This window comes from Ailuropoda melanoleuca, chromosome 13 (genome assembly GCF_002007445.2).
Source record: "Ailuropoda melanoleuca isolate Jingjing chromosome 13, ASM200744v2, whole genome shotgun sequence".
NCBI classification, from domain to species: domain Eukaryota; kingdom Metazoa; phylum Chordata; class Mammalia; order Carnivora; family Ursidae; genus Ailuropoda; species Ailuropoda melanoleuca.
The window spans coordinates 30,225,464-30,239,639 of NC_048230.1; the positions used below are offsets into that span (position 1 = coordinate 30,225,464).

Below are 14,176 nucleotides of genomic sequence, written 5' to 3' on the forward strand. Positions count from 1 at the left end.
GGCCGCCGCCGCCGCCGCGCTGAGGGGCGAGAATCTGCACGCGCGCCGCGGCTGACAAGAGGACCGCCGCGGGCTGCGCTTGCCCGCCGCGAGGCCCCGCCGCGCCTTTCCGGGGCGCAGACCCACCGCGGGCGTCGGAGCGCAGCGAGGTGCTCTGGGAATCGCGGGCGGCGCCGGCCCTCACTGGGGATCCCGGGGACTGGGGCTTGACCCCGAGGTGCAGGGAGCTCCTCAGAGCGGCAGGTAAGAGACCCGGGGAGCGGCGGAAGGAGGGGTCGCCTCAGTGACAGGGGCGTTCGCCTCCCATGTCTCGGCTCCAGGGAGAGGGGCGGGGGCGAGCAGGGAAGCAGCGAAACCGGCAGCGAAGTGCCTCTGGTGTCCAAGGTGTGGGGAAGGTTGGCTCCAAATGTGGCACTCAGGGTGGCTTCAGATGGGGCCGGGGACGGACACTTCGGTGTCATCGAAGGTGTCATGGAATTTGGTACGGAGAGTCTCTAGATGACGGGGACCCTGGATGAGATGCGAGGCAGATTGCTAAACGTGGCAGGCAATGTGGTGCAGAACGAGTTGCAAAATGTGCCCCCAGAATGCAGCATTAAAAGTAGTTGTGAAATGTGCCAGGTACGGCGCAGGGTGGGTTGGCCTGTGTGGCATTGAAATTCATGGTAGAAGTGTTGTGAGCGATATTAACAATTCCTCTGGGAAAGAAGATGTAGTGTAAGAAAAGATTAATAAGGCTCATTGCTAGATATTTTATCACAGGAAATCGAGAGGAGCTATGATATGCTATTTTTTTGAGGTAAGGATAGTACGTACCCACGTGAAAGAAAAAAAGCATATTGTGTCTGGTTGTGAGATGGGAAAGAAAAAATAAGGCTAAAATAATTCCAGGTTTTTCCGTCAGCTCGTAGAGAGTACTGATATAATTGTATCCTGTTTTTTATTTCAGTTGTGGAATGTTTAAAATGGGTTTCACAAAACATAAACAATGATAATTAACATTAGGAAGATTTGGTGTTTTGGGTGTCTTTCACTCTGTTCTCTGCTCCTTTCCAGGAAAAGAAAAACAATAAACAAAAAAAAACACCACATCTTGATCATAATTCTGAGTTCAAGATCATTAGGCAAAGGGATTCCCCCCCATGTACCCCTGTCTTCGTTTTCGCACAGGTGAAAATATCTGGAATGAGGAAAACAAAACAATATGGTGAACAAAAGGGATAAATTTTCAGGCATTTTGAGGGGTTGGAGCCAAAAGCTATTGCAGTAGTTAATTACAGTGAATGACAGTAGTGATATATTCTTGCATGTTCTTGGTGTTAGGGGGAAAATAGGGGGAAAAATTGAATACAGTAAAATGTAGCATAAAAAGCAGCAACATGGATACTGTCAGTGAGCACTTCTTGCAGCGTTTCCCAGGTACATCATCTTAGGAATGTGAGCACGAGAATAAAATACTAAATATTCTTTATCTCTCTGTTTCTGTCTTTATATATGAAATTACCGACATGCTGCGAAACATTGCGACTTCTATTTAAGAAGAACATCTGTGTTTTGAGAGGATTGTCAGAAAATAGCTGGAATTTCAGAAGTGACAAAAGATAGTTCAATGAGCTATGTAATATAACTTACATATGTACGTTCAATGAGTGTCTATATGGTATGAAAGAAGCAGAAATATCTGGATATGTTCATTAGGATATAGTTAATGATTGAGATTTTAGTGTTTTATGTTGTTATTATTGTAGAGAAATTGAATTACTTGCCTGAAGAATGTAGTTCTTATAATCACAGCAAGTAGTTTGCTAGATAATGCGAAAATTCTTACTGATTGGCTTCCTCCTGCATCCACATTCAGCCACTGAGGGATCATTTGCTTCAAAGACAAAACTGAATTTTACTTGGTGATTAATGCTGGGTTTTAGTGTTTTCTATAGATACGTCCCTCACCTTGAGACCATGTTGGGGCTAAAGCAGAGAGGAGAGGGCCAGAGGAGAATAAAGAGCAGTTCTGTTGGGTCTTCCTGTTTTGTTCTGACTGTAAGCCATATGTACTGCCACCCCCTACTGTCTGTAGGAAGAGGTGTTGCAGAGCCCCATTCTTTTCTTGGTATCACTGCCCCCTTGTGTAAGGGAAGAAATTGATAGTTGCACTTGGGAAAACCGCTCTCCTCAGATTGTTCTTGACAGGGTGGTTATGTGGATCTATTAATGACCTATTCAGAGTTGCAGGGCTTTAAACTTACTGTTAATCAGGCTTCAGATTTAATGTCTGCTTTTAGTAATATCTAGTTTTAGTCACTAATTCAGATTGTTCAGAATGTTTTCAGTACGTTTGGGAAGATGGAGTACTATTACTAGTAGAAGTACTAGTTGTAATAGCTCACTCTTATATAGCGCTTACTCTGTGCCAGTCCTGTTATACGTGTTTTAATCAGTTTCAACACCCTATGAAGTATGACCTGTTATTTACATTTTACTGATGAGAAACTGAAACACAGAGATGTTCAATAACTTGCATAGGACAGTCAAGAATCAGATTTAGCTGGCAAGTGGAAGAGTTGAGTTTCAATAAGACACATAATGTTAAGCCTACAAATATACAGTTACTTATAGTATGAATATTTCCCTTATGGGGTTAATTTTTGTAATTTATCGCTGGGATTATGAGTAGAGGAGTATTAGTACTTGTTATGTGATTAAGGAAATATTTGTGATGGAGGTTTGTTTTGGGGGAATTTTAGAGATAGAAAGTTACTTTCAAGTAGTTTGGTGTGTGTACATAGTGTGCAATAAAGGTTTACTGGTGCTTTTAAGAGATAGTATACCACACACACACACAAACACACAGATCTACATACTATCTTTTTAACATGTTTTAAAAGATTTTATGTATTTATTTGACAGAGGGAGAGCACAGTCGGGGGAGCAGCAGGCAGAGGGAGAGGGAGCAGCAGGCTCCCCGCTGAGCAGGGAGCCTGTCGCAGGGCATGATCCCAGGACCCTGGGATCATGACCTGAGCCGAAGATAGATGTGTAACCGACTGAGCCACCTGGGTGCCCCTACATATTATCTCTTTAAAAGCACTAGTAAATCTTTACTGCTAACTTTCTCAAGGAAAACTGAGGAGCAATTATCCATTTTTTCTACTATTCATACTTTTATGATCTCTATTTTATTTTAAAAGTAACAAAAATGGGGGCACCTGGGTGGTTCAGTCGTTAAGCGTCTGCCTTCGGCTCAGGGCGTGACCGGAGTTCTGGGATCGAGCCCCACATCGGGCTCTTCCGCTGGGAGCCTGCTTCTTCCTCTCCCACTCCCCCTGCTTGTGTTTCCTCTCTCGCTGGCTGTCTCTCTGTCAAATAAATAAATAAAATCTTTTAAAAAAAAAGGTAACAAAAATGGATTGGATGAATGTGTATATTTTACCACTTCCATCAATAATTGTTGACTCAGATTTTTGTCACACCTACACATTGTTTCATATATATTACATATGAAATCATACTTATAAACATGTGTAAAGTATAAAAAATAATAGGGGCTCCTGGGTGGCTCAGTCAGTTAAGTGTCCAACTCTTGGTTTCAGCTCAGTGCATGATCTCAGGGTTGTGAGATTGATCCCCCTGTCCGGCTCATGTTTTGGGTGTGGAGCCTGCTTAAGATTCTCTCTCTCCCTCTCCCCCCCACCCCGCCAAAAAAAGAAGAAAAAAGAATAACAATCATCTCTTATACTTGTAACAATTATTTTCTTCTGTAAGCCAAACTTTCTGCCGCTCTGTAAAATCACATATCTCATGTAATCAAACACTTTTCATTTTTTTTTTAAAGATTTTATTTATTTATTTATTTGACAGAGAGAGACAGCCAGTGAGAGAGGGAACACAGGCAGGGGGAGCAGGAGAGGAAGAAGCAGGCTCCCAGTGGATGAGCCTGATGTGGGGCTCGATCCCAGGACTCTGGGATCACGCCCTGAGCCAAACGCAGACGCTTAGTGACTGAGCCACCCAGGCGCCCCAACACTTCTTTCATTTTTATGTACATTTGTTGATAAGGGAATTCAAGATAATTATTGATTATGACTAAGACTTATTCAGGATGTATATTTATATACTTTAGTATATTTAATAAATTGTCATAGACTTAGATCATGCTGTGTATTTTAGATTAGTTGATAGTTCCTTTTAGCATACTTATTTATGAAACCTAATTTGATGTTTGCATCTTTATCATAAAGTTTTACTAACATTGTTAAACATTTGATTATTTCCCTCTTCCATGTTTGATTTTTGGACTGTCCCATGCTGGCAATCTAGGTTTTCCCCCTACTTCCCCATAAATGCCTTTGCTCTTTTCATATTTTCTGAATGACTTTGCATGCATTATTTTGAATGGAGAAGAAACTAAGCCTTGAAAGAAGTATGATAATCCCTTCATATCTGCTGTGGATACATTGTAAGACCCCCAGTGGATTACTGAAACCATGGATAGTACTGAACCCCATATATACTGTTTTTTTTCTATGAGTACATACCTACAATAAAGTTTAATTTATAAATTAGGCATAGTAAAAGATTAACAATATTAAGATAGAACAATTATAACAGTATATTGTAATAAAGTTATAAGAATGTGTTCTCTCCCCTCAAATTATCTTACTGTATTGAATTCACTCGTGATGACCCAAGATGATAAAATGCCTTTGTGATGAGATGAAATGAGGTGAATGATCTAGGCAATGTGATGTAGCCTTGGGTTACTGTTGACCTGACTGTACACCAGAAGGAGGATCATCTGCTTCTGGACTGCAGGTGGATTAGCAGGGGACTACCATATACCAAGCCAGTACTAGTTACAAAAGGGGAATATTAGGGTAGTAGTTGTTTTTTTGTTTTTGTTTTTTTTAGAGGGAGAGGAGAAGCAGGCTCCCTGCTGAGCAAGGGGTCTGACTCGGGGCTCAGTTCCAGGACCCTGGGATCATGACCCGAGCTGAAGGCAGAAGCTTAACTGTCGGAGCCACCCAGGCATCCGTAGGATAGTTGATCTTGATTAGATGTGAGGTAAAACAAGTGTGCATAAAAGAAATGCATCTAAGTTCTCTCCTTGTCATATTTCCTCCTTTTACAATAGAATTAAAATTGAATTTCTGAGACCTAGTGATCAGGCATAGTAGTTGAATGTATGTGCACAGAATCACCAATGTTAGCTGGTGTATTTTTACTCATGGTTCCCAGATTTTATTTCAAGGAGCTAGAACAAGCTGTTGCAGATGGCGATTTACTTTTCTAGTACTAGTCTGATCAAAGTAACAAATGTAAAATAGTTTGGAAGCTAGTTTAATTATTTGGACTTTTTTTCTTTTGTGAATGAATTGAAACTCACATTGTCATATCTGCTGAGTGCCTGTAGTTAACAAATACTATTATTTGGAGAGAAGTCACCATATAAATATACTGTATAAATAGTCTTTGTTATAATACCATGAAAACTATCACCTGGTTTATTTGAATAGCATCTTTTGTAGTAACTTGTGTTACATGAAGATTGTTTACAATAAAAAAATGAGTTGAGGAGATGTGTATATGTTGATGGAGGGACATATTCCTGATGAGTCTCTTTAAAAATCCATGGAAAGAAATAGGTTAAAAAAAGAGCTTGAATACTTACAGCTACATTTTTCCAATCAATGGCTCTTTTCCTTTCTCTTAGATGTGTTTTACCTTGAGTATTTAAGATTCAAAGTAATATTAGATGGAGAACAAGAAATCTGGGCCCAAGTTTTAGAAGGTTAAAGCAGGGTGAGGATGCAATACGTGAAAAAAGTTTCTGGTAGGTATTGTTCTTAATCCAGAAAGCTCTACATAATTATAATACCACATATATTTCTGGAAACATTTATTAGGTCAGTTTATTTTATTTAACAAAAATCTTTATAAGTCATTTGAAAGGTGTGTTTGTGGATGTTTTAAGTATCAGATAAGTTGCTTTTTTTATGGGCCATACATTACAAAAGTATCTCGTATGTCCAGCTTCTGTTTGTCCTTGAATAGTTGAAGGTAAACATGACTAGGTTTAAGAGGCAAAAGAATTACGTTGGTATTAGTTTTAATCATCCTTTTGCTTTACCCTTTTCTTCCTCATAATAATAATTTCTGCCTTTATTCAGTGCATAGTAGGTATATCCTACCTCTCAAACTCCTTTCTTTTTATCAGAACTTGGGAGATTTTTATATCCTTTAAACATAGTTGCATTATAGTGAATAATCTTGTTAGTGTGGTTTTTTTTTTTAATCCAATTGTCCTGTAGACATCTTTACTTTTTTATGTCAAATTTACATAACCTTTCTTTCATACATACTTTGCTGCCAAAGTGATTTTTCTAACATGGTCATTTGATTATGTCATTCTTCAGAATCTTATTGTAGCACCTCATCACTTAATGGATAAAATGGAAACTCCTTAGCAAACCTTGTAAGATCCTTCGTGATGATCTGATCTTTGCCTCCTCTTTAGACTCATTGCCTGCCCCATTCTCCTTCAGAGTTCTAGGCATCAGGAGATATGTGTAGAGAAATATACATACATATACACACCATCTAGAATATTATTCCGAGTGACTCCTGGACTGTAGTTAAAATTAACTCTAAAGATAAACCAATTTTTATTCGTTTTTTATTTCCTGGGTTGGGGAGAGGAAGATTAGAAGGTTCTCTTTGTGCACTTCAGCTGAATTTTTTTATATTATGGGTGTTGGCAGACTACATTGCATGGGCCAAATGTAGCCCAACGTCTGTTTTTGTATGACCAGCAAGCTAAGATTGTTTTTTATATTTTTAAATGGTTGAAAAGGTATCAAAAGAAGAATAATGCATTTTATGTGAAAATTATAGGAAATTCAAATTCACTGGCCATGAAGCGTTTTATTGGCATATGGCCATGCTCATTCATTTACATACTGGTTATGGGTGTTTTTTGTGTACAACCATAGAGTTGGGTAGTTTCTATAGAGACCTAATAGCACACAAAAACCTAAATATTTGCTCTCTAGGCTTCTACAGATAAAGTTACCAGTTGGTTATTATATAAATGGTCATTGGATGTCATGAGTTGGAGATAGACCAAGTATGTCTGTTGTAGGCTCTTGCAGGGCATAATTGCTTCTGTCTATCTACTGTGAAAAGATTGGCTACTTTGCCTTAGTAAGGATTTATCCGACAGTCTCTGTGTGACACCTTCTGAAGAAGTTTCTGACAAAGTATATTAATTGATTCTATTCCTTTTTCTTAGAAGAGGTCTCCCGCGTAAGGAGTTTTGAAGCACAGCATACGAGAACATTTTTCTTTGTTTGCCCAAGTCTCAGTCTCTCATATGCATATTTTGTATTAAAAAAGATCATCGTCACATCAAAAAACACATTTTTTTTATATTAGCTTGTTATACAGATACCTTGTATTTAAGGTATATGAGTTGTGTTAGATTAGCTATATTGGAAAAATTGGGGGGTTTTTATGCAGTATTTACACATTAAATCATTCACTTAAATATTTGTTGACTACGTACTTACTATACAAGTAGTTTTACTACTGTAGTCTTTCAGTTGAAGGTGGACATTTCATATTCTTACTTAAATCAAAACTAATAATGTAATTCAGAATTCTGTGTCCTAGTATTCATTCTATTCTGGGAAAAAAACAGGTAAAAAACCTAGTGTATTAAAGTTTGTCTCTTCCCTAAAGTTTTACTGATGAATGTTGATAAGTTTTACTGTTTTCATTAGGTGGCAAAAGTATCATGAAAAGGAAAGCAGTGGGTGCCTGGGTTGGTTAAGCGTCTTTCTTTGGCTCAGGTCATGATCCCAGGTCCCTAGGCAGGCATCCTGCTCAGCGGGGAGTCTGGTTCTCCCTCTGCCCCTCTCCCCTGCTCCAGCAGGCACGCTGCTGCTCACTCTCTTTTGCAAAAATAAATAAATACAAGCTTTAAAGAAAAAAATTAAAGGAAAACAGTGATTTAAACATTCCTTTTTATATATATCAAAAGTATTGCAGACCTAAAATTCACAAAGCAATATATATATAAGCAATAGTAATAGAAAACTTATTTACTCCATCAGGTATCTTTGCATTAGGTAGCCATGCTTTATTTCCTTACTGTACTTGCACTATCATATCTGATTATATCAGATGACATCCGATTATACAGATTGACAACGTGAAGAAATACGGCACCGGTTTTTTATTGCCATGGAAACCCCACCTGTGGATCTAGCCTTATAAGTAGATTAGTTAGTTATTAGCTCAGAAATGGGACTGGGTATGTAGATACTGTGATTTAATCATTTTCGTCATGGAGAATCTACCTCAGATCTCAGTAAATTCCTTCTGTCTAAATGAAGTCTTTTCTTAGCCCTTTGCAATCTTGGGTTGTGGGGTCCCACAATTTCTAACTCAAGTTGCTGAAATTTGATAGGGCAGAGATAGTCAGGTTATGGAAGCTTGATGGGTATTTGTTGTTACTCTGGGATTCTGTTTTTGTTCCAATTCCAAGGAATTCTGTAGGGTTCCTTTGGATTGGGAATTAGGGTGAATGAAGGTAATTAGTTTTATTAGACATGTGGGATGAAGATTTACTATATACCCAAATCCTGTTTTAGCGTCACAGAATCTTAGCTCTTTCTTTTTAAGGTTTCGAAGAGGAAGAAAGACTTCCTTTGGAAGTTATCAGATATTCCTTTATTTTTTTGGGAGGGGAGGGGCAGAGGGAGAGAGAGAAGCTTAAGCAGTTTCCATGCTCAGTGTGGATCCTGAGGTAGGGCTCTATCTCATGACTCTGAGATCATGACCTGAGCTGAGATTATGACCTGAGCCGAAATCAAGAGTCAGATGCTAAACCGACTGACCACCCAGGTGCCCCCCACATTTCATTATGATAGAATGACAATACTGTTGTTCACTTGTAAGAAGCTTTTGAAATTCTACAATTATGAGACCCATTTTATAGTAGAAAGAACATGAATTTGTGAGTTTTTGAATCATGGAAACAGGTTCGAATTATTGATGTTACTTACTAGATGTATGAGGGGCTAAAATCTACCTTGCAGGGTTTTGATGAAGACAAAGTGAAATAATGTCAATGAAAATCCTTAGGACAATGTCTAGTACTTAAGGAACGGTAATTTTTATTAGGCCTTGGAAATCATCCTGGATTTCTCTTTTTTGATGCATGCTTCACCCAACCCCTCCCCACAATTTTCTGCTAGCGTTGTCAGTCCAGCTTTTCCTTGTTATCTTGTCTTGCTCTCTTTTTCAGCCTTGCAAGACATTAAAAAGGCCCGTGATAATTAAGCTACTGATTTATTTTGTATCCTGAAATTTCCTCTTACGAAAGATTTGATGAGAGCTGAGAGAAAGAGTTCTTAAATAACTGCAAATTTAAAAATAAAGAGTCTTAGAAGTGAGATGCTGTTGGGCAGACTCCTGGTGTGCATACCTTTTTGGGCTGTTTCCCTCCAAGTACAACAAACTAGACAAAAAATATTTGATTTTAATCTCCTCTATAAAATAGCAAACCATGGCATTTCTTGAGACAGTGAGCCCTTTGACTATTCTTTTTTCAATTCAATCATGTAAACGTCAGTTTTTATAAACATTTCTTGCTTTTGTGAATAACTGGAATTTTCTGTGATAACTATATCCCACCCATCACCCATGCTACATGGTGATAGCTTTTTGTATTTTTTCTTTTTTAAAAATTTGTATGTGGTAATCAGTTAAAGTGGTTGCTTTTCTTTTGTGATTTACTTAATAAAAGGTCTTGTCTTTTTAGTGTAAAATAATACATTAGAAAAAGTTTACCCCTCTTTCGTTAGTATAAATAACAAGTTATTCAAAATCTCATTTTTTCCTGTGTTTCCATTACTCTGTAACATTTTGCCCAATTAGTTATTCATTGACTATTTTTCTTTGACTCACTTTCTCCTAATTTTATCCTTAGTTGTCAAAATATCCATGAATGGATAAGTTTGTGCTAGTTATAAAATAAAAACTAGTTCATCCTGAAGACATCTTGCTTAATGCACTTGAGAAAGACCACTTATATGCAGCTGGTTCCAGATTGGACTATTTCGTATTTTTTAAATAAATGAACTTCATAATAATTCCTCTCCTTGTTTTACATAATTTAATTCTAATTTTGTCTTTGGATGTATTAAAAGTAGTCATTTATTTGTTGTCAACTAATGTTAATTGTCATTACTTTTAATAGATAACTGTTCTCTCCCCCCCATTAACCTTTATTAAAAAATTATAAAAGTAAGACTCTACTTGCAACCATGAAAATAAACAAATAGGGGTGAATAAAGGAAAAGTTAGTATTTTCCTCTCCCCTCAGGTCTCTCCCTTCTCCAGTTTTCCTCCTTGGAATAGCTAACATTAACCAACACTCAGTATTTTTTTTTTTTAAAGATTTATTTATTTATTTATTTATTCATTCATTCATTCATTCATTCATTCCATTCATTCATTCATTCATTTGAGAGAGACAGCCAGCGAGAGAAGGAACACAAGCAGGGGGAGTGGGAAAGGAAGAAGCAGGCTCCTAGTGGAGAAGCCTGATGTGGGGCTTGATCCCAGAACGCCAGGATCACGCCCTGAGCCGAAGGCAGACGCTTAACGACTGCACCACCCAGGCGCCCCAACACTCAGTATTTTTCAACATCTTTTTCTCACTCAAAATCGTGTAAGTATATACACACACATACATGGTTTTTGTAACTTGCTTTATTCTTTTAAGAATGTATCATGGCATCTCTCCAGTTTAGTAAATGGAACTCTAATTTTAAAAAGCTGAGTAACATTCCAAAGCATACTATACCATAATTTATTCTGTTGTTCCCCAACTGATGGACATTAAGGTTGTTTTCTTTTTTTTTTTTTTCTTTTTTTGCCATTATAAACATTAGTCCACTCTTACTCATGACCAGAGAAGCAAAAATTCTTTTTTTTTTTTTAAGATTTATTTATTTATTTTAGAGAGAGAGCGTGTGCGGGTGTGGGGAAGGGCTGAGGGGGAGGGAGAGAGAGAATCTCCAGCAGACTCCTGCTGAGCATGGAGCCCAATGCAGGGCTTGATCTCATGACCCTGACCTTACAACCTGAGCCAAAATCAAGAGTTGGACATTCAGCCGACTGAGCCACCCAGGCACCCCAGAGCAGCAAACATTTCAAATAAAATATTAGCAAGATAAAACTAGTAGTGTATTTAAAAGATAATACATCAGAGTTTATTCCAGGAAGGCAAGGACAGTTAAATATTAACATAATTTACTATATTAAAAAATTACAAGATCAAAACTATACGTATGATTACCTCTCTCTTTTGGGATGAATTGGAGGACAAAATAGTATAGGGAGATGCCTGCCTATGTGGACAGTAGTCCAAGTTTTGTACAATTCTTTGACCCTCATAGTTGATAGAAACCTTTTTTTCTAGAGTCTTTGGGGGGATCTTGTGGGGCCTGGACTTCAGCTTTGACTTTGGCCTGACTCCTGGACTTTGGTTGCTAAAGCCTGGTACCCTTGACACTATGGAAATAAGTGTGCTTCCTGAGACTGGGATGGATGATAAGGGTGAGCCTGTCTACTTAGGGTTGGCATCTTTTAAGATCTTGTATTTGATTATTCTGGGCTTAATGAGCTCCTTGTGGCCTCTGTACTTGTGCTCATTGTTTGGAAATATTGACCTGAATTGTTTTGAGGCCTTTTTTGTCCTTGTTGGCAAAATATTCATTCCTTAGGCTCTAAGTTTCTTGAAGCTTTATAGGACTGGTCGCATATGATGTTCTTGGATTTGGCCATTTCTGTACTGCCAGCCACAACTCTGGGAGTGGTAGAAACTGGAAAAAAAGAAACCCGTGACTATCTTAATGGATGCCAGAAAAGCATTTGGGGTAATTTCCTCAGCGGATGTGGCACAATTTCTGAATCCTTGCTTGAGTAAAAATGCCTGTCTTTTATCTTGGCCAAATAGTATTCTTGGATCATCATCCACCCTTTTCTTTTCCTGCTATTTGACGTATATACCGCCGTTTTCAAGCTTGTGCAATAGATAAGTCTGAGGCCAGTTGGATTCTCCTTTCTTCATAAGTCGCTGGTTCATCACCGGCACAAACACTCTTGCCACCCTTTTGTACCCTGAGATTTTTAGATCTAATCTCATTATGCACTTTAACCCTTTTATAGCCTGGGAAACCCAGTACTGCCAGTTCATCTCTCATTTCCTGGATTCCCATCTATAGTTCTGTTTTTCCCCCTTTCTGACCCCAGTCCCCCTCCCCCCCTTTTTCTTATTCTTTAATGTTTAGTAATAGTTCAGTAAAATAATTTTGGTTGTTCTGAGTTGATATTCTCAGGTACACATTGTGCTCTTTTAAAATGTAGTTTCAAATATTTCTTTATTTCAGGGAAGTTTTTTTGAATTAACCATTTTTACTATTCTGTTCTTTGCTTGGATTTCCTTCTTCAGGGGTTCCTATCACTGTATGTTCAGTCTTCTTTGCCTGTTTTCACTGTCAATTTTTCTCAAATCTTTTTAATCTCTTTGAGTTTTAAAATTTTCTTCTTTTTTACTTTATATTTTTCTTAAGGGGTTATCTGTTTTTATTCCCTATTTCTGGAATGATTCTTTCCTTTTGTCTTTAATTATTTTGAGTTTTGTCATTTTGAGTTTTTATAATTCTTACATCTGTTGTTCTTTCGTGTCTTGTGTCATTCTCTTAGGCTCTTGTAGTTCATGTTACAGTTTTGATGTGTTATGTGGGCCTGTCTTTCTGGCATGCTTTCGTCATCTGTAGGGATGTTATTCTGCCCCTTATTCTCTCTTCTTGTAACTTAGTATATGGAATTGACCTTGATACTTTCTGTGACTCATTTTCATTTGAAATTAATTTCAAAAAATCTTTTAGAAAATGGCTGGATTCAGGAAAGCTCTAACTTCATAGAGATTTTCCTGTGGTTGTTTTTGTGTAGTGTTGAAAAATATGGTGCTTGTGTTCTGAGGTTTCCTGGCCTTATTCTCCTCCAGTAGTTTTGTCTGGACCTTTTCTTTCCTTCATCTCTCTTGTCTGATCCCAATTTTCACCCCCTTATGATCATTGAACCCTTTCTCTGTGCCTTCTGGAATTCACTGTCAGTCATCTGCAAAACTCCCTTTATCTTTAACCTCTTCTCTAAACATGAATATCTTCTTGCTTTCAGTAAACTTACCTCTCCCCTGAGGGTGCTACTCCCCTATGGAGTTCTTAAGTGGTGGCTCTTCCTATTGACATGGGTTAAGTGTTCTCTTTGCTCTCTCTTAGCTTTGGGGGGCTCACTGGTACTCTCCTANTGTAAGTATATACACACACATACATGGTTTTTGTAACTTGCTTTATTCTTTTAAGAATGTATCATGGCATCTCTCCAGTTTAGTAAATGGAACTCTAATTTTAAAAAGCTGAGTAACATTCCAAAGCATACTATACCATAATTTATTCTGTTGTTCCCCAACTGATGGACATTAAGGTTGTTTTCTTTTTTTTTTTTTCTCTTTTTGCCATTATAAACATTAGTCCACTCTTACTCATGACCAGAGAAGCAAAAATTCTTTTTTTTTTTTTAAGATTTATTTATTTATTTTAGAGAGAGAGCGTGTGCGGGTGTGGGGAAGGGCTGAGGGGGAGGGAGAGAGAGAATCTCCAGCAGACTCCTGCTGAGCATGGAGCCCAATGCAGGGCTTGATCTCATGACCCTGACCTTACAACCTGAGCCAAAATCAAGAGTTGGACATTCAGCCGACTGAGCCACCCAGGCACCCCAGAGCAGCAAACATTTCAAATAAAATATTAGCAAGATAAAACTAGTAGTGTATTTAAAAGATAATACATCAGAGTTTATTCCAGGAAGGCAAGGACAGTTAAATATTAACATAATTTACTATATTAAAAAATTACAAGATCAAAACTATACGTATGATTACCTCTCTCTTTTGGGATGAATTGGAGGACAAAATAGTATAGGGAGATGCCTGCCTATGTGGACAGTAGTCCAAGTTTTGTACAATTCTTTGACCCTCATAGTTGATAGAAACCTTTTTTTCTAGAGTCTTTAGGGGGANGGGGGGATCTTGTGGGGCCTGGACTTC

At 38.1% G+C, this 14,176-nt stretch overlaps 1 protein-coding gene across 7 annotated transcripts in view; it reads left to right on the top strand.

Annotated features, from left to right (window-relative positions):
- The first annotated feature begins 7 nt into the window (after positions 1–7).
- TANC2 (tetratricopeptide repeat, ankyrin repeat and coiled-coil containing 2) overlaps positions 8–14,176 on the top strand; it is a 363,080-nt gene continuing 348,911 nt past the window's right edge. For all 7 annotated transcript variants that reach the window (XM_034641081.1, XM_034641080.1, XM_034641082.1 and 4 more), the window contains exon 1: positions 8–243. The gene's annotated coding sequence lies outside the window, so the exon portion shown is untranslated. The remainder of the gene's footprint in view (positions 244–14,176) is intronic.